The sequence below is a fragment of the Ursus maritimus genome, unplaced genomic scaffold (genome assembly GCF_017311325.1).
Source record: "Ursus maritimus isolate PB19 unplaced genomic scaffold, ASM1731132v1 scaffold_17, whole genome shotgun sequence".
NCBI lineage: Eukaryota > Metazoa > Chordata > Mammalia > Carnivora > Ursidae > Ursus > Ursus maritimus.
In genome coordinates, this window is record NW_024424119.1 from 17579763 (window position 1) to 17601671 (window position 21909).

The 21909-nt window shown below is 36.8% G+C and overlaps 1 pseudogene; it reads left to right on the forward strand.

Moving 5' to 3' along the window:
• The first annotated feature begins 238 nt into the window (after positions 1-238).
• On the forward strand, positions 239-15657 carry LOC103667101 (annotated as a pseudogene).
• The last annotated feature ends 6252 nt before the right edge of the window (positions 15658-21909 follow it).

Consider the following 21909-nt stretch of genomic DNA (forward strand, 5'->3'; position numbering starts at 1 on the left):
CTTAGGCTTATGTTTATATATTTCTGTGTCCATAATTATGTTAATATCATCTGTCATTTCTAGTGTTTAGGTTGGGAGGGGGATGGAGATGAATGGTCTTACATGCCATTCTGATCCCATCCCTTCACTATCCACCCTTGATTTTTGAATTCAAATATTCTGTCCTAACCAATAACAGCAAGTCAATAGATTGTTTGTCTTTAGGGACCCTGTTAGTGAAAACACTTCACATAGCAGAATGCCTCCCTTCAAGTACACTCCTCCAATTTCAGAAGGCGTTCGTGACAGGTACAGATCTATCTATTAGCTTCTACGGAATGTCCCCAAGCCTCCACCATCCATACCACTCTCCCCTTTACTCAGATATATTCTCTCATGAAACCATCTCATTATATAACTGTACTCCTAAGGAAATGCCTTTTTGTTGGATGTCTTAGCATTCTGCACAATTCGTTCATGAAGAAGTCCAGAAACAAGCAATTCCTTCTTATGCTCATTTTAGATTTTGGAATGGATAAAATTGACCATACCACCCACTCTACCATTTTCTTCACTAATCCAGATATTGAATATATGACAATCAATAAGAGACTGTAGTAGTGTAGCATTTCCAATTTTCCAAACCAACAGTTCTATAGAGACAAAATTGCAAATAATTTTTAAAATATCAAATTAGGGATATTGCCAAGATTGCCAAGACCACGTGAAATATGTAAACTGAAGTTTAGGTTTCAATTTTATATTATTAACAAGTTCAGGGGAGGTTAAATACAATGATCCTTTTAAAATATCTTCTTCTGATCATCCCAAATGCATACATAATAATCCCTAACCTGTTTTGATTCAAAATACCCTAAAAGGGGTTTCTAGTCTTAAGATAAACAGGACTTTGTAGTAAGGAATTGGTTTTGTTGTTAATATCACCATATTAAAACTCATCAAAATTGAATTTGCCTACCTAGGGTTCAACTGTCCAGAAAACTCAACTATCTGTAAGCCCATATAATGACAATAAAATAAGCCTTTTATTTTTTTTTTCTTTTTGGCTTTTGGGCAAGGCACTACCATTATCAGAAATTCCACTGGTTGAAGAGTTAATTATGTCTTTTAAAAACAAGTCCCTCAGGCCTAGACCTAGTGTGCTGTTGTCGCTGTTTCATATAAAACTTTTATAAATTAGAATGTATGGTTTACAGGCTTCCAAAAAGCAGTTTATTATATAAATAGAGAAGGTCTATGAAAGGCAGGATATGCACATAGCAGCCAGAGGCCTCACAGTTCTAAAACACTAAGCTTCTTCTGAAAGTACCAGAACTTTACATCCTGGGCTGTTCAAAATGATGACCATATATGGTAAAGAAAATATTAAAAGATTTTAAATTCTACCCCATATATTCTAATTAAAATCAATGCAATATATAATAAATATCTAAAATATTCTCTTTCGCTAGAACATTTTAAACTTTTAAAGTGCTAAGCCATTGGGAAAATTTATTTATCCAGAATGATTCATGCACCAAGTACTCTTACTAAAAAATATATTTCTGTAATTGTAAAGTATAATTGTTACAGGTTCAAGGACATTTTTTTCTCAAAAGACTATCTTATGAAGTACATGTATCATGTCTGTGTTTAAGAAAAAAATCATTCAATAAGGGCATTAACCAAGGATCAAACCCAAGCATAGGAGAGCACTATGTGTCAGAGATGCTGTGTATCAGCATTAAGACAACAGAGACATTCAAACGAATGGGTTTAAATTAAAAAATAAAATAATTCAAATTCAGTCAAAATGGACAATGTTGTTTGCTGAAATCAAAATGGTTTCTGGTCCTTTAGATCCTTAAATAGGTATTTTTAAAAAGTGCCAAAAATGTTTGCTATTCTGTGACAGAAGAATGTAACAGCACTGAGTTGGGAAGAAGGGAAAGAGAGGTTAATTCTACATGATGACAGGGAGGGTTAAAAATGCTTTTTGAAATAGAGACTAAGCTGAATCTTGAAAAAGGAGACAGGGCCATCAGACACAAATAGATACAAGAGGGAAAACTTACTTTAGGCCTTTAATGTGTGTTTTCTAAGAGTGTCAAGGGAATCTTTGAAAGAATGAGTGAGTGAATGTATGCCTGGGGGCATAGAACTGTGTCAGTAACATCAAGGACATAGAAAACACTCCGAAACATTAACAAATTGTCCATCAATCCATTATGATGGAGCCCAGATTATATAGCAGGACATGGTAAAAGGTAAAGATGGTGATATAGGTAGAGTTGAATGATAGAACTCCTCTGTCATAGTTAACTTTTTGAGATCACAATGGCAGCAATGTATAATAAGGAAGACTGATTTGAAATACCACTTAAGCTTTCCAACTGATAAAGTTATTTTTATAATTGGAAATATCTAGTATTAGCACAGCTGACAACTACTTGGATGGAGGAGAGTGGCGAAATATTGGGAAAACTCTCATGTAAATGGGAGAAGATTGTCTAATTCTGTACAGTCATACAAAGTGACCATGACGTAATAGTAAAGGAGGTCAAATACTGACTTGATATGAGGGTTGAAAGTAGAAAAGCAGAAGGTGAAGGTAGATCTGCAAGTTGATGGTATCAAAGCAAAAATTGCACTAGACAAAATTAAACAGGCAAGGAAGACTTCATTCAAGGCCATTGCAATAAAGAAGAGAGAAACCAGAGCTCAATCTGAACTCCTCTCTTCTTAGGCAAGGGGATCCTAGATTATCTGTGTTTGCTAACTGGGTACACTCAAAGAAAAAGTGTGATTTTTCCTATTTCCATAATAGGAGATAGATTGACACCTTAGAGCAAAGTACTGGCAGAAGTTAGGATTTCTCCTCCCCCCTGGGTGACAGGGGGACTATCTCCTGTGAGGACTGTATCTCAAAGGGATGGCTCCCAAGTCCTGGAAATAGACATCACTGGGTAGAAAAGCAGACAAGAGGTATTTTAAAAGATTGACCTCTCAAAGAGGCACAAAAGAATTTATAAGTTTTCTTATGTAGGTGTTCTAAGAAAAAGAAAGTCAGGAAGACTGCTAACTTCAGTCAAGTGGGGAGAAACATCAAGGTCCTCCTGGTCGATGGGAACAGAGTGATTAAAATGTGACACATGGAGTCAAGCTGAAGTGGTAGTAACGAGAAAACCATCAGATACATGTTGGATCAGAAGATAACAAAAATATCAAGAAACTGGGTGCTTTTATGAGGTCTAAAAACAAAGTATATCTAGTGAAAAACAGAGAGGTGAATGTACAGGAGATGGCGATAAATTTCTTTTTTTAAAGATTTTATTTATTTGACAGAGAGAGAAACAGCCAGCGAGAGAGGGAACACAAGCAGGGGGAGTGGGAGAGGAAGAAGCAGGCTCATAGCGGAGGAGCCTGATGTGGGGCTCGATCCCATAACGTCAGAATCACACCCTGAGCTGAAGGCAGACACTTAACCGCTGTGCCACCGAGGCGCCCCAATACTGATACATTTCTATACTGCAATTTAACCATTTTGGAATAAGACTATTTCAGCATCACCCATTGATATGACGTGTGAGTGAAAGTATTAAAACCAAGTTAGAGAAACTGAGGCCAAATTAATCTATTGTAACAGTAAAAAGAGATTTTTGGTTTATTCTTCATGCTAAGCATGTTACATGTTAACTAGCTCTAATCCCCACATTTTGGAAAACACTGCCGGATAACTTTTCTCTCATTTGAACACACTCTTGTAATGCCTCATTTAACAGTACCACTTAAAATCTGGTATAAACTAAATGTTCCGGATTGTCATGATTTTGGAGTATTTGTGGTTGTGTTAATACCTTTCTTTGATGTATTGGTTTTTTGCTTTTAATTTTTACTTCTATTCTTATAGACAGACTGTTAGGGCTTCTAGCTCCTTCCAGATGCCTTTCTCAGCTCTTCTAATGGGGTGTTTTCATCTAAGAAATAAAATAGGCTTGTTGAATTTTAAAGAGACTGGAAATAATTAATACTTATCACTGCTGGGAAGCTGAATGGGAGCGGGGGAGGCAGCAGCTACCTTTACTATACATACTTCTACATATTTGGAATTATTATAATAAATTTATAATTTCTTTTAAGTTGAAAAAGCCTATTTTAAAAAATAGTATAGATTAACTGCTTTCAGGGAGTACGTAAGGGACATCCCCCTGGCAAAAATCAGCGTTAATATATAAGCTTTATGGCTTCCTTTCTGATAGGCCAGAGGCCTTCTTGGTGGCTTTTCAGTTTATTCAGTACCCTCTAGATATGTGAGGTTACCAAGTTTTTCAGTCCTGCAAACATAGGGCATTATTACATGCACATATTTTCTAATTTCAGAAGACAAGAAGAGTGAAAAAAGATTTTGAGATCCAATAGGTTCAATTATTTAGCAGTGAAGTGGTTAAAAAGCTCACTGCAGCTGATTTTGATGTGTTAGTGTTATTTGCACTTGAAAAATGTTTTCTCTTGTCATCACTACGGAGTATCTGCTCTTCTCATATTATGCAGAACAAAATCTCTGTCAGAATAGGGAAAAACATCGATTATTAATTAGACATGAATTATTCCTAATCTACACACAATGCCTAATCCCTGGTTCACAGAAATGCAAATTGGGCTTCAAAAACAATATGTTAACAAGTCATTTGTCTGCAAAAGACATGAGCCCAAGTTCAATATAAAATATAGAACAAATACTTCAAGCTCATTTCAAGGAATATGCTGATGGAAGGTTATCCAGAACAGCAAGGAAATGGAAAACCAGGCAAACAAAATACCCACAAGGTGAACTTGCTTTCTGGTGCATGAAAAACAACTAGTGTGTCTACTGTAGCCATTTTTCAATTCTTCAAAAAAGTTAAGAATTAACTGGAAAATGGTACTAATATATTCTTCACTACGAATCGTAAAAACAGTAAATAAATAACAAAGGAAGCAATGATGGCTTTAAGAGGCCCAGAAAATGAAAATCCTCTGTATTACCTGTGATTGTCTTCCTGTGGTCCCTGGGACCTATAACAGACTCAGAAAGCATGGTTAGGATAAAGCCCCTGTTCCAGACAGGGTGGCTCACGTCCTGTCGCAGGCAGGTGCACTGCCCACTCTCGAATCTCTAGTCTGTTGCCCTGTGTTGATTTTCTAGTCACTTTTCTCATGCTTTCTATAAAGCATTCCCAGTCTTCCTCCATTCCAAATTCTTTTTTCAAACACCTGTGATACTGATTTTCCCAAAAGTTTCACCTAGCCCTCTATACAGGCAATCCCTGCTTTGAGCAAGTTCACCTTAACATGGCTTCTTTTTTTTTTTTTTTTAATTAGTTTCAGAGGTAGAATTTAGTGATTTACCAGTTGCCTACAGCACCCAGTGCTCATGACATCAAGTGCCCTCCTTAATACCCCTCACCCTGTTATCCTTCCCCCCACCTACTTCCCCACCAGCAACCCTCAGTTCATTTCTTCAAGTTCAGCATCTCTTATGGTTTGCCTCCCTCTCTGTTTTCACAGTACTTTATTTTTCCTTCCCTTTCCCTAGGTTCATCTGTTTTGTTTCTTAAATTCCAACTAGGAATGAAACACTGCTTTGCTTTCACAAAAGACCTACATCAGTACCTGTTTTAACTAACTGAAAGAAATCCAAAGAGGATTGTCACTTTTTTGAAAAAAGGGCAAAAAGTGAAAATAGCATTCAGTACTTGTTTTGCAATGAGCCATTAAAAAGGCAGTGCGCACCCCGAACAGCGACAGTAACATCACCCAGCTCCTTCGCCAGAAACTCCACTCAGCATCTCACCATCAAGCACCACAGCTTTGAACTGTGTCTGTGAACATGCGTGCTATATCTTACGTCCACTTCTTTTGTACATCCTTTAGCAAAATGTGTACTAAAGTATCAGAAAAGCCTAAAAGAGACTGGTTTATAGGTCTAGGAATGCTCAAAAAATTTCCATGTAAATTAATGGTAATTGCTTCTTTGCTTTATGCCATGTCAGCTGACAAAAGTTTTCATAGAAGCACTCTTTCAGACACAAGGGGAAACCTGTACTCAGCTGAATTACAAAAATAACACTTTCCTGTACCTCTTAAAGATTTCCGACTCCTGAAAAGAGATCTTTTGTATCCTTCCAAACTTCAAACACAAATCTCTATTTTGGTGATCCTAGGATTTGTTTAGATCTTCAACACAAATGTTCTTAAAAATCTTTTTTTTTAATAATTTTTATTTTGTTATATTAGTCACCATGCAATACCATCCCCAGTTTTTGATGCAATGTTCCATGATGCATTATTTGCGTATAACACCCAGTGCACCATGCAATATGTGCGCTCCTTAATACCCATCACCGGCCTATCCCAATCCCCCACCCCCTCCCCTCTGAAGCCCTCATTTTGATCAAAATTTGCTTCGTCATACCAGAGTCCCCATATTCCATGTGTGTACTCTGCTTTTCACCAACAGTGTTTGAATTTTCCCAAGCACATGATGAAGTTTCTATACCTATAAATGCATCTCTACACGAAATGGAACCCCCAAACTCAAGTTCAAAGGAAAAGACCCGCCACCTGTGTCACTAAACAGTCCGGCCAGACTCTTTTCCTCCTCTGCTCTGTCCAATTTCCCCAGTGCAATTGCTAGTACAGTGATGAATGCACAAATGGAAAGAATGCAATACTGCACATGATTGATTGCATGGCAAAAGGAGAAACCTACAGAAAACCCCAAGCTGGGAACTTATTTTATATCATTCCCTGTTGCTGCTCAGTCGTGAATGCTGCTGTGATTCATTTTCAACACTTTGAAATCTCTTGGTATTTGTAACATGCTCTGAACCAGATATAAATTGATTGCTCAGCCCTACCTTTTTTTTTTCAATTGAATTTTTTTTTTTTTTTACTAACATTTAGCAACGCGCTTAATATTGCTTACATATAGCTTTTATTTTTGCTCAGGGGGGAAAAAAGATAGTTTTGCCTCATGAAGATTATGTAATTTAAGAGAGTATTGTGTGGTTTCTGTAATGTAATCAATTCTTATGTGTTAGAGAGCATGGCTCACTGAAAATGTAAGATAACTATGTATATTTTTGGAATTGAATTATTCCAGCACATTTTTTAAAGGAATATATAGGTACTGAAACACATAATGTAGTTTAGAAGTACAAGTTTTCGTCACCACCAGGAGATGAGCTATAAAACAGAATGGAGCCCAACCATGATTTCAGTAAGTGTCCCTTGATATGTAAATACACACATTCTCTCTCTCTCTCTTAAAGAGGAGACTAGCTTTCAATGTAGGACAGTCTATTAAAAAAATATTGCTCATTCAAGCATAATAGAAGGTAATCAGAGTCCACTAAATGGTAAGACAACATATGAATTTTCTTTCCCTCATCAAAGGACCAAATATTTATTGGTTTGGGTTTTGGCTAATTGTACCACATGAATGAAATCAGTTGCTTGTTTCACATATGCTCCAAACACACGAATCTTAATAAGCAGTTTAGGATTCAAAGGCCCACTTGGTAAAATCAGGCCTCGTTGACATTTTTGCTTTCCAGAATTTTAAAAGACAGCTTGCTATCTTGCCTAAGTGTTTCCTCTAGGTAGCAGCCTATTAATGCAGGAACAGATTGCTTATTCCACTGGTAGCTGGTAGGAATCAAGCAATTTGTAAAAGGATTTCTCCATAGATTAGCTTTTTTCAAGCATGAGTTCTTTAGGTGAAGAATTAGGGCAATATGGCTCCTAGAGCTCCTGGAACAAGCATTCTATGTTACCATAACTTCAGCCACTGAATATTTTTTTTAATATAACATTTAATGCCTCCCCTCAAAAGCTAGATATATTGTGGCCACATAAGGTGTATTATGAACCTAGGAAGTGTTGAGCTGCAGTTACAACTTACTTAGCAAAGAAAATACTATCTCAAACCTCCACATAGGTTCTCAACAAACCTAGAAATGATTTATCAACACTTTGGACAGTACAGTAGTATCACTGCATTTCTAAACCAGAATGAGTGAGTGTCTTCGATATGTGCTATGGTTAAACACTGAGTTCCAGTAAATGCATATTTTATTGGTGGCAAAAATCCTGCAAATCAGCACATACTTTGAAAAAAGAAAAAAAAAAAAAGAGTCTACAGCATTTATCCTGATTGGAATTTTGCCTCTTCCCCCTACAACATATGCATTTTAGGCAAGTCATTTAAACTCTCAGAGCCCCAGTTATCTAATCTATAAAATACAGAAGCTAATATCTATTTTGTTAGACTTAATGAAGTAACACATACATTATATATCTTCTATTAAATACTAACAAGTGAATAAATGGAGTTTTATTGGTTTAACCACAAAGATCCTGAATCCTCCAACCTTGGGGGTCACTCTGTCCTTTAAAGGATTAGAACCACATTGTGTTTATTGTGGGGGTAGGAATCCCAGTGCCACATTTTTCTACTGAGTATATAGAGGGGTGGAGGGGCTGGTTTAGGATCTTCTGAAATCTCACTCTGTATTCAACAAAAGCTTGAATTTAAATATCTTCCATAACTTTTCTCAATTTCTGAGAATTCTTTTTCACCACCCCATTTTATACCATCATCAAAAGACTCTTTCTTCATGTGTTATCCCTAAATGATCATCTGCCAACAACACAAGCCTGTTCTCTGTAGTATTTTCACTGAATTTTTGTGGGTAATGAAAAGTAATTTTAGCATAAAGCAAAATGCAACTTTAAAATAAATGGCAGACAGGGGCGCCTGGGTGGCACAGAGGTTAAGCGTCTGCCTTCGGCTCAGGGCGTGATCCCGGCATTATGGGATCGAGCCCCACATCAGGCTCCTCCGCTATGAGCCTGCTTCTTCCTCTCCCACTCCCCCTGCTTGTGTCCCTCTCTCACTGGCTGTCTCTGTCAAATAAATAAATAAAATCTTTAAAAAAAAAATGGCAGACAAAACTGTTCCTAGAAACATATCACTCAATCACCATAATAAGGAATTTCTTATTTGTTTTGTGACCAATATAAACGGGTCTGATGCCATGCTGGTGTGGCTTTCTATTTCTCCAGACTTGTCCTTTATTCTCCAGGTCTTCCAAATCTATTTCTTCTCAAACTGCCATGAGACAATTCTCAGATTCCTGTACTTCAGTGCAAAAAAAGACTTTTCCTCTGAAATTCATCCCTATGGACACATTAAATATCCATCCACACCCCTTTATATTTCCCAGCCTCCTATGCAGTTAGACTGAAATCATGTGACCACTCTGGCCAATTGGTCATGAGTGGAAATGATGAGATTCACTTTAGGGCCAAAAATTTAAGAGCCAATGTACTTCCTCTTTATCTTCCTTACCAAGCTATTCTTGAGGACATGAACTCCATGTGTAGACTATAAAATACAGAAGGGCAACTGAACATGTATTAGACCTTGTGCAAGCAAGAAATAAACATTGTTTTAAACCACTGAGATTTGAAGCTTTTATTTGACCTTCTTATTACTAATATAATTCTCTCCTGAGATTAGGCCTCTGGAAAAGACCCAATATTCACAGACAGGGATGTCAACTGACCTGATCTCATGAAAAAACAAAGCTCTCTAAAAGAATTTATCCTACAGCAGTGACTTCAAACTCCTCAAACTGCAACCATCTTTTAAAAAATCTTTATAATTATTATAAAGAATTATTAATGGGGTGCCTGGGTGGCTCATTCCGTTGAGCATCTGACTCTTGATTTCAGCTCAGGTCATGATCTCAGGGTTTGGGGATGGAGCCCCCCCCCCCCCCCCCCCCCCCCCGCAACAGGCTCAGCACTCAGTGGGGAGTCTGCTTGAGATTTCTAGTCCTTTGTAGTCCTTTTCTACCCTTCCGAACATGTTACCTAGAACAATTCAAGACAAAGAACAAGCAATCAATACTTTTGTGATATTGATAGTGACAAAACTCTAGGTTGTGCTTTTAAAAATTTCCCTATGTTTAGGAGTAGCTGTCAATCTCCTAGAAAGATGATTCCCAGTTGATACCAGTGTGTCCTTTGCTAAAAAGTTTTCATCCCAAAAAGACCCATGGGTGGGTCTGACCCCGGTGGCTCAGTTGGTTCAACGTCTGCCTTTGGCTCAGGTCATGATCCCAGGATCTTGGGATCGAGCCCTACATCAGACTCTCTGCTCAGTGGGGAGCCTGGTTCTCCCTCTCCTCTGCCCTGCCACTCCCCTTGCTTATGCTTTCTCTCTCTCTCTCTCTCTCTCTCTGTCAAATAAATAAAATCTTTAAAAAAAATAACCAAAAAGACCCATGAAGACAGAGCTGGGTAAAGGAATGTGAATTTAAAAGGACTTAAAATGTAAACTGATTTTAACCAATAAAGGTCTCCAATTACTCCCAGGGACCCAAACAAGTGGCAGACATTATTTTTTATAGGCACCAATGCCACCATTTTGTAATGTGAAGAAATGTAAATAATTTTCTCAAGAAGCTGTGGCCTCAGAATAGTTAACTGGACAAGGAAGAGCCCTATATGGAAGGGTTTACACATATAACAGTAAACACAAATCCTTTTGTGTGTGATGTATTCTGTTATATTATTTTGTAAACAAACAAACAGAAAACTGTGTCTCTATGTCTCAGACCAAAAGAAAAAATGGGATAGAAATATGAATAGCCTTTTCATGGAAAATTAATTGCTTATGGCTTTTAACCATGACAAAATGCAAATTAAAGCTGACCTGACAACGTCATTTCTCTCCTGTCGCAGTGTAAAAACCCAAAGTTTGACAACATAATCTTGAATGAAGTTGTTGAAAGACTGGAATTCTCACACCTTATCAGTGGTCATTAAAAATGGCACAATCTTTACGGAAAGACATTTTAAAATATCTATAAAAAGTATCTATTTGCATTCTAATTTATAACTTCTACTTTTAGGAATCTATTACAGACATATTGAAAAATATTAAGTTACATACACAAGGTTATTCTATGCAGCATTATTTGAAATGGCACAGAAATTGGAAACCCAAATGTTCAAAAATTAGGGGACGAACTAGGTAAACTACAGCATGAGCACACTCTAAAACATGACATGCCATCACAACACAGGAGGATACAGTTTAAAAAAAGAATGAGGAATTTCTCTATATGTAATTATGGAACAATCAACATGATAAGTGTTAAAGCAAGGTGGAATGCACTGTATAGCACAAACTACCATTTATCCATGAAGGAGAGAGAACATATTTATGTGTCTGCATTTGCTTCTTTTAAAAATAATAGGAGTATGAGACTTTTTAAATGGTTATATAGGGTAAGTAAAGGGGATAGGGTAGAGTGGGCAAAGAATCTGAGCAGACATTCTTCTAAAGAAGACACACAAATGGCCAATAAACACATGGAAAATGTATTTTGTTATCCTCAGCCATCAAGGAAATGCAAGCCAAAAACCACAATGAGATACCACTTTACAACCTGTAGGATGACTACAATCAAAATACATATAACACCAAGTGTTGGAAAGGATGTGGGGAAACCAGAGCACTCATATATTGCCGAGGGAAAAGTAAAATACTGCAATCACTTTGGAAAACAGTCTGCCAGGTCCTCAAAAGGTTAAATCTAAAGTTACTAACTGTTCCAGCAATTCCACTCTGAGGTATATATACACAAAAGAAATAAAACTTATGTCTTATGCAAAAAAAATTATATACAAATGTTCAGAGCATTATTCAAAATAAAGAAACAACCAATGTCCATCAACCACAAAATGGAAAAAATAAAATGTATAATAACATACACTGAATATTCAGCCATAAAAGTGAATGAAGTAAGTACTAAAACTGCTACGACACGGTTGCACCTTGAAAACATTATGCTAAGCAAAAAAAGCCAGACACAAAAAGCCACATTATATTATTCCATTTGTATGTAATGTCCAAATAGACAAATCTGTAAGGATAGAAAGTACCCTAAGGGTTAATTATGGCTGAAGGAGTGCAGGGAAAGGGGGCTGACTGTAAAAAGTTGCAGGCAAAGGGACAGAAACTAGGCTGATTCTTTGAATACACCATGTCTGAGAGATGTGACACTGGAGTCATGCAAATTTTATATATTTACAAAACAAAATAAACACTTTAAAGTAGATCCTGAAAGTTAAAATGGAACAAAAATGCTTTATTTTATACTCATTTGTAGAAACTACCCCAACATATTTAAAAGACAATGATTTGTGACCATAGTTAGTAATAACATACTGTATTTTTAAAAGTTGCTAAGAGACTAGAGCTTTGAAGTCTTCATCACAAAAAAAAAAATGTTTTTAAGTATGTGTAGTGATGCATGTTAACTAGACATACTGTGGTGATCATTTTTCATTATATACATATATTGAAGCATTATGTGGTACAACCTGAAACTAATATAATGTTATATGTCAGTTACATCCCAATAAAGAAAGACAATGATTTGACACGTATACCCAGTGGCATTTTTTAAAAATAAAGCAGTGCAGAAAAAATTCTTAAGTTATCTTCAAACATATTGATGGTACTATAATTCTCAGATTGTTGTGTATGCATTTTTATATACATAGAACTGAAAATTACGTTGTTCTTGGGAAACTGGCATTTTAAATGGAAGAGAGGAGATACAAATATAAGATATGTGAGCAAAGCAAAAATCTTGTACTCTTGAATTTGAATAAGAAATATTAGTATGAACTCATGATCTATTTTGCTTTTAAAAAACTTCTAGCTCTCATACAGCAGGCAGATCCTCAATGATTTCCCACTACTCATGTCTACACATCTGTAATAATCACCTTAAGTATGAGTGAAATATGTATTGTTTCTCATTAATAGACTATTTCAACAGTTATTGGATGTTACTCTCTTGATTAAATTATATTGTATGGCAGACATGATGAAATTACTCTCAAGATTACATTATGTTGTAGGAGACTCCATCAGACTGAGAGATTATTCTTGCTGGCTTGATGAAGTGGGTGGCCATGATGGAGAAGTTCTCATGGCAAGGGACTGAAACCCTCTCTAGAACGTGAAAGCAGCTCCCAGCAAACAGCCAGCAAAAACTGATGCCTTAAGTCATACCACTGGAAAAAAATGAATTCTGACAACATGAACTGGCTCTGGGCTTGAAAGTATATTCTTTCCAAGGTTAGCCTCCAGATGGCAATACAGCCTGGCTATCACTTTCACTGCACGTTTGTGAGGCCCTTAGCAAAGTACCAAGCCAAGGCATGCAAGAGACCCAACCTGCAGAAATTATGATATAAGAAACATACTGTTTTAAGCTGTGAAATTTGTGGTTAAGCAGAAATATAAAACTAATATATTTAATTTTAAAAACTTATGATGACTAAATAGTAATGGGCACTCTAATATCCAGCTTCAAACACTTAATTTTTCCCTAAAAAAGCTAATGCCTCTTAAAGAAATGACTACATAATCGGAACAGGCAATGCATGACTATAGCCAGACATTCAGTAGAAACCAGAGAAGATTCACACCATATTCTTAGGTCTGCTGAAAAGAAAATGTAAATATGATGAGAAAAGAAATCAAAAGTACCAAAAACAATTAAGAGAGATGAAAAATATCCTATCTAAAATGAAAATCCAATGTGTGAGCTTAACAGCAGATTAGATACTGCAGATAAAAAGATCAATGAACTTTAAGACATAGAATCCATCCACATGAATCAGAGGGAAATAAAAGACTGAAAAAAATGAAAAGGGACTTGGTTACATGGGAGATAATAGCAGAGTCCCCAAATAGAGATAGAAACAAGTTTTTAAAATGACTAACAAGATTTTTCAAATTTGATGAAAATAATAAATCTACAAATGTGAGAAGTGCATCAAACATTAAAAAGGACAAACACAAAAAAACAACATCAAAATTGCTAGTCATAGAATACTAACAACAAAACTGCTGCAAACCTGTGTGTAAAAAGAGAAACTCTTGAAAGTAGCCAGAGAAATAAGACACATCGCACACAGAGGAACAAAGGTAAGACAGTGAAGATTTATTTTCTGAAATCATGCAAACCAAAAAAAAAAAAAAGTATGTGCCTAAAGCAAGAAAATGCAACATAATATTACTTATCCAGGGGATATAGCCTCCAAAAATTGAGACAAAAGGGATTTGGGGGACAAAGAGAAGCTTACAGAATTTATCACTGGAAAAGCTACCTTATAATAAATTATAATGGAGTTCTTCAAAGAAAAGAAAAAAATACAAGATCAGCAATTGTATCTATGCAAAGAAACTTACTTTTTTAAAGATTTATTTATTTTAGAGAGAGAGAGAGAGAAGAGTGCGAGCAGGAGGGGCAGAGTGAGAAGGAGAGAGAATCTCAAGCAGATTCCACACTGAACGCAAAGCCCACGCCGTCTCAATCTCACAACCCTGAGATCAGGGCCTGAGCTGAAACCAGGAGTCAGAGGCTTAACCAACTGCAATACCCAGGCACCCCTACGCAAAGAAATTTAAAGTAATAGAAACTGCATATGAAATGTATACTGTTTTAAGCTGCTAAGGTTGGAAAAATCATTATGAAAGAACAGAAACTAATATATTTCACTATTTGGAAAAAATCTTACAGCGACTAACATACTTACAATGGGCGCCCTAGTACCCAGAAAGCAGACTCTTAATTTCTCACTAGAATAAACTAGTGTTCCTTAGAAAAATTATTGATCAGGCAGAGTGCCCAGCGGTCCTGCGTATCTGTCTCTTGCTTCAACAGTGTTTGGATGGAACAGACCCAAGGATGCCCCTTCTACTAGCCTCCAACCATTCTCCAATCTTTTTTCAGTTGCAAACTTCAGAGCCATTTTCTTAGCCACCCTCTGCCTCTGGGACCAGCCAATATACTCTATTTCGAGCTTAGCTCTTCTTTACTGATCAACCAGGAGCTCCCAGACATGTCAGAATTATTCCACTGAGGTGAAGGCCAACATCAACCACCTAGTCAACATGCATCTGCGGGCCTCCTACACCTACTCCTCTCTGGGTTTCTATTTTGACCGTGATAATGTGGCTCTGGAGGGTGTGGGCCACTTCTTCTGTGAGTTGGCTGAGGAGAAGCATGAGGGCACTGAGCATCTCTTGAAGATGCAAAACCACACAGTGGCTGCATCCTCTACCAGGACTGCAGAAGCCTTCCCAAGATGAGTAGGGTAAAACCCTGGATGCCAAGGAAGCCACCCTGGCTTTGGAGAAGATCCTGAACCAGGCCCTTTTGGATCTGCTTGGCCTGGGTTCTGCTTTGCAGAGCCCCATCTCTGTGACTTCCTGGAGAACCACTTCCTAGATGAGGAGGTGAAACTCATTAAGAAGATGGGCGACCACCTGACAAACCTCCACAGGCTGGCCGTCCCCAGCGGGGCTGGGTGAGGGTCTCTTCCAAAGGCTCATTCTCAAACACAACTAGGAGCCTCTGGCGCCGAGCAGCCTTTCAGGGACCCCTCTAACATCACCCTGGTGCCAGGGCTTGTGCCTGAGCCTGTCCCAGCAGCCACTAGGCAGCTTTTTAACTACCTCAGAGCCCTTTCCCAAGCCATGGACCAAGAAAGAAAAAAAAAGAAAAGGAAAGAAAGAGAGGAAGAGAGGGAGAGAGGGAGAGAGGGAGAGGGAGAGAGAAAAAGAGAGAGAGAGAAAGAAAGAAAGAAAAAAAGAAAGAAAGAAAGAGAAAAGAAAAGAAAAGAAAAGAAAGAAAAGAAGAAAAAAAAAGGAAAATTACTGATCATAACTCTAGGAAAGGCAAACATATACTTGTGACTATAACTATTTTCCTTATTTTAAACTTTCTTTAAGGGTAATGATGGTTTAAATTACAAATGTACCTATGTATCATTTTGTGGGTTATAATTTATGTAGCAGTAAAATGAATGATACAAAGGCAAAAGAGAAGAAATTGGAGAAATTGAAGTACAGAGTTGTAAAGGTCTTATATGTAAAGTGGTATACTACTCGTTCAAAGTAGATTGTAATAAAATAAAGGTGCATATTATAAATACTAGAGCAACAATTAGAATAAAACAAAGATACTGGAATTAATTTAAAAATATGAACAAGGGGGAAAAAGAGACAACAGACACAAAGAATAGATGGAAAAGTAGAATACACAAAAGAGGGTAGTAGATTTAAATTCAACCATACCAATAATTAGGTTAAATGTAAGTGTTCCAAACACTTCTAAGAATTAGAAAACATCAAAGTGAATATAAACAAGGCCTGATTGTAAATTCTCTACAAGATGACCACTAAAATCTCAAGGCAGTTTGCTGAAAAGTAAAGAATGAGAAAAGATATATTATGCCGACAATAAAGATAAAAAATCTTAAATAGCTACATATACTATATATATGGTAAAAGCATATTAGAAAGAGAAGACAAAGCAATCTCTCAAGAGGACACAGAAATTTTAAATAGATGTACACACAATAAAGTGTTCATAATACATTCACAAACATAACTGCATAGTTTACCTTACACTCCCATTAATTGCTAGAAGTAGAAAAAAAATGTGTAACAATGTAGGATGACACTGCAACCTACTTAACCCAACTGGCATTTATTAGAGCGTACCATTCAACACAGTATAATCAATAAACTTTCCAAGTGCCCATGGAACATTCACCAAGATATGCTGTATGCTGGGTAACAAAATGAGTCACAATTAAGCTAAATTGACTGAAATCACAGGAAGTATATTCTCTGACCAAAATAGAATTAAACTAGAGATAAGTTATAGGAATATTGACAGAAAAATCCCCAAATGTTTGAAAATTAAACAACAAATTTCTAAATAGCCTATGGGTTAAAAAAAAATCAAAGGGAAATTGGAAAATATTTTGAACAAAACAAAAATGAAAAAGCAATGTGTCAAAATTTATGGGATACAACTAAAGTAATGCTTAGAGGAATGTTGATAATTTTAAGTATTTGGGAAAAAGATTCAAATCACATATAAAAGTTTTACTGTAAGAAACTGGAAACAGAAAATTAAGCTAAAATGACTAAAAGAACTATTAAGATAAAACCAAAAATCAAGTCAAAAATAATAATTTATCATGGTGGAAAGCATAATGGTAGTTTCCTGGAGCTGGGGTTGAGCAGAAGAGAGATTGAGAAAGAGCCAGTGGGAACTGGGGGCATGAAGAAATTATTCTCTATCTTCATTTGGGTAATGGTTATACAAGTGTATATATTTGTTAAAAATCGTTTCACTGGGGGTGCCTGGGTGGCTCACTCAGTTAAGCCTGACTCTTGATCTCAGTTCAGGTCTTGATCTCAGGGTTGTGAGTTCAAGCCCCAAGCTGGATCCCACATGTGGAGTCTACTTTAAAAAAAAAAAAAAATTATTTCACAGTACACATAAAATAGGTTGTTTTTATTTTATGTAAGCTGTATCTTAATAAAGCTGATTTTACCTCTTTTTTTTAAGATTCTATTTATTTATTTTAGAGCATGCAAGCATGAGTGGGGGATGGGGCAGAGAGAGAGGGAGGGAGAAAGAATCTCGGGGGGGACTCCACACTGAGCATAGAGCCCAACCCAGGGCTAGATCTCACAACCCTGAGATCATGACCTGGGCCAAAATCAAGAGTTGGTCGCTTAACTGACTGAGCCAGCCAGGCCCCCTATCGGTAAAGCTGATTTTTAAAAATTCTTAGATATTTTAGACTGAATATTTGAATATTAAGGAGTTATAATATGTAAAACAATATTGTGATTTTTAAAATGAGTCCTTATCTATTAGAAATACATATTGACATATTTATGTATGAAATAACAGAGCCACTGAGGTTTGTTTCATAAGATTGTTAGTAGCGGGGAAGTATTTGGGGGTAGAGATGAAATATAATTCGCCATGAGTTGATAACTAAGTAATGAGTATATAAGATTTTCTAATATTATTCTCCGTACTTTTGAATTTGTTTGAAATGTTCCAAAAGGAAATGTTTAAAAGTATGTCTTTAATGCATGTTAAATCTGGTACCTTGAATAAAACTAAGATATTTTAGTACAATTTTTTAATCAAATAATTAATGGCTCTTTTTCACCATATTTCTCCAACTAGCTTGTTCAACCATCACATTAACAATTCTAGTGCCTTACTTTATTCTTATTAATAGGCAATCTGTAGTCCCAATAGCTTTGTTTTGTTTTGTTTTGTTGTTTCCTTCTAAATAACCTTGCTTAGAGTAAGGATTTTACAGAGGTTAAGACTCATTCATACCCTGGACTAAATTCTGACCCAACAACTGTCTAGCTATATTAACCTTGAAAAGGACACCTGACTTTTCTGAGTCTGAGATTCCTCATCTACAAAAAGGGCCAGTGCTAACTTTTTTTTTTTTTGGCAAGTAATAAATGAGATAAGCTGGCATAATATCTAAATATAAGCATTAGCTACTGTAATTGTTTTATAATGACACCTTGCAACACTACTTAAAATTATCTAAATCCACAAGACAAAGAGACTCAGTGTTGATCTCTCATTTTGCTTCCAAGCCTAGACTGTTGTCATAGTTTAACCTCTTTATATTAAACTTTGCTTTATCATCAATAATTACGCAAGAACCGCACCCCACTTCCAACCATATTCAAGTTAATGTCAACAATGGCAACGTATCAATTATGGGCTCTGAGGTGCATTGAAATCTATTCCTATATACAGAATACCTCATTCCCCAACAGTCTGTCCTAAAATAATTGCCCTGATTTTCCCAGCTGTTTCAGAACCTTTTCTTTTTTGGCTCCCATACCATTCTTGGGATAGACAAGCACAAAGTCAGAGCAATGACAATTGGAACTCCATGACTATTCCATTGAAAGTCAATTGAATTTCAATTTCCTTCAATGGAGAAAGCCAGGAGGAACCAATTATTGTTGCTTTAACATTGTGCAATTTTACCTCAGGCACCACTTAGGATCCAAATGAAAACATTTCAATTCCTGCTTATTACCTTCTTCCTGATAAAACACTGTTTTTCGCTGGCTCCTGAAAATAGTGCCATATCAAGGGAAACCTCTATTAAATACATTTTAGCATCTTGGCTATATTAACAACTATTAAAAGAAAAAATATACAGGGACCAATATTCCACATACAGTGCTCTTCGCTGTTTATTTTGCCAGCAATTTTATGTGGTACTGCTCTTATTTCGACTTGTCACAACTTACTTGAGAACAAAGTCAGTACAATTCACTTTCTGTTTGGGACATCAATTCCCAATCTGGAAGAAATCTCATCTCCATGCTGCGTTAGCTTGCATCTGCCACAACCACAGGATTTCTGGGAGGCTACTGGCACAGCTCACACATTTCTACTGCGAAGCTTGGCTTTGGGAAGAAGTGAAAATGCTGTTCCCCTAGCAGCCATTCAGGGCCACAAACTGTGAAAGCCAGAGCCACCTAACAAGCTGTGAAAATTTCAGCCACCTGAGGAGCTGTGAAAGACAAAGATGGTGCTCGCTGAAGAGACAAGAGCAGGCAGGAGTCTCCAGAGGAGCTGCAAATATCCTAGACTCTCATGTCAGCCAAGGAACCATGCACTCTGAACTGAGTAACAAAGTCAGCAGGGACTGAAAAACAGAAGTGAAAATAAACTCAATCATGTTAGAAAATGCCTACACAAGGGTAGGATATCAGCCATCCTAAACCATTATGCTGTGGGTCTGTCGTATCCAAAGAACACAGATTATATACGGAGAACAAAAAACAGATTTAGCATCAAACATATCCAGGGCCTAACAATTGAGTCAGTTTCCAAGCCAGACTCTTGATTCTGTAGCCCAGCATGTGAAGAACCTAAAAACAAAACAAAACAAAAACAAAAAACAAAAATAAAAAAAATAAAGAAACACCCAAAACTCTGGGGTATCCCAGGCTGCGAGGAAATGTGCTATGTCTTTTTTCTAGTCTCCTCCTGTGTTAGAGCAGTAACCAGGAGTTTTTATGGGTCATTACTTCTCCTTATGTTCTGCAAAATCGACTCCATTCTGCCCAGGACACATCTGGCATGCTGCCTTTCCTTCCTAAGCCCTCTGAATATTCTTGTTTCTATAGCCCCAGTTGGACATGAGATTGTCACAGGGATACAACTTCATCACTGTATCACCTTTCATGCTAGTATGATCCTCATGCCAGTTTTTAAGAATTTAAAGGGCAGTATCAATTATCCTCTCAAAGCCGTTTCACATCAATGAAGAAGCTTTAAAAATGAGATTTAAGTTCCTGTTGTCAACTTACGTGGGGGTTATGTTAGGTCTAGAAAGCTTGTCTTAGCCAAAGTATGACTGGAAGCAAAGAATAACTTCGAACTTTATTCTCCGGATTGGCACTGCTGAAGAGACCAAGGGCATTGCTTTGACTAATTTTCCAGAATATATCTTAAGATTTTTTTATATTCTTTTTGTCATCTATAATGGATACCCCTTGTTAAAATAGGAAGTTAAAATCTTGTAAAAATGCTTTTGGAAGTTTAGAAAGGCTTTCAACACAGGGTAAGGAGAAATGGAAATTTTGCCCTTGTAATTCTCTTTGCCTTAAGTTCTGACGGAGATTATAAAAATTAAGAATTATAAGAATTAACCCTAGATTCTTATTAAAGGACAGAGTTTTTACAAAGAGTAAAGTCATGACCCCTACGAAAATATAAAGTGAGCTTATGTTTAAGATTTTATTTAACTCAATCAGTGAAAGAACCAGTAATGTTATAACCAGTTCTAAGGAGGATTCAAAGGACCACACATATACAGGCAATCAGGAATGCTAAATGAATTCGCAAATAGATGAAAAACTACACAATTACATTCCCCTGAATACAATTCATTTGCATTGATATGAACCAGAATCAGATGCATTGTTATTAATTTTATACAACTTATGGAGTTATAAAATGAAAGGCAGAGATAACTTGGAAAGGTGCCCTAGACAATGCCTAGTTTGCTACTAAAGACACTCAGCATCCTTTTGGTTCTATTTGTCACACTTTTTCCTGCCATTCTAAACAAAATGTTGAGAAGAGGTAAAGAAGGTCTTGGTTAGAAATGCTGTTTAAGAAAACCCAGAAGTCTGCCTTGCACACATCTAATTTTAATATCAAATTATCCTGTTTATTTTGCACAAATTCCAAGTACTAATCTATAAGAAAGTTATACATGCCATACACATGCATGACATGGTGAATTAATTTCCTAGCATGGCTACAACAAATTGCCACAAATAAGGTGTCTTAGAACAACAAAAAAATCTATTATCTCACAGTTCTGGAGACCAGAAAATCTAAAATCAAGGTGTTGGCAGGGTTGATTCCTTCTGGGGAGTCTGAGGAGAATATGTTCTGTGCCTCTCTTCCAGCTTCTGATTATTGCCTGTAATCCTTGGCATTCGTTCCTTGGCTTATAGACACATCACTTCAATTTCTACCTTCATTATCATATGGTGTTCTCCCTGTGTATCTGGGTCTTTGTCCAAATATCCTTCTTCTTATAAAGACACCAATCATATTGGATTTAGGGCCCACTCTTATCCAGTATGACTTCATCTTAACTTGATTATATCTGCAAAGACTCTACTTTCAAGTAAGGTCATATTCACAGGTTCTGGGTAGACATGAACTTTTGGGGAGACACTATTCAACCCAGAACACAAGGAGCTATCGAAGATATCAAATATAGTGTATGTGTAGAGACTGTCAGGAAACAATGAAAGGCAGATAGTTTTTCATGGCAACAGGCTTAACCCAGGACACTCTAATTAAAGAGCAATTCTTGTTTATAACCAGGCCTGGATCATTTCCAAAAAGCGAACCAAGCAAGTAAATGTGATACCAGACTTCTGGGCCAATGTTCCAAAGGCAGCAG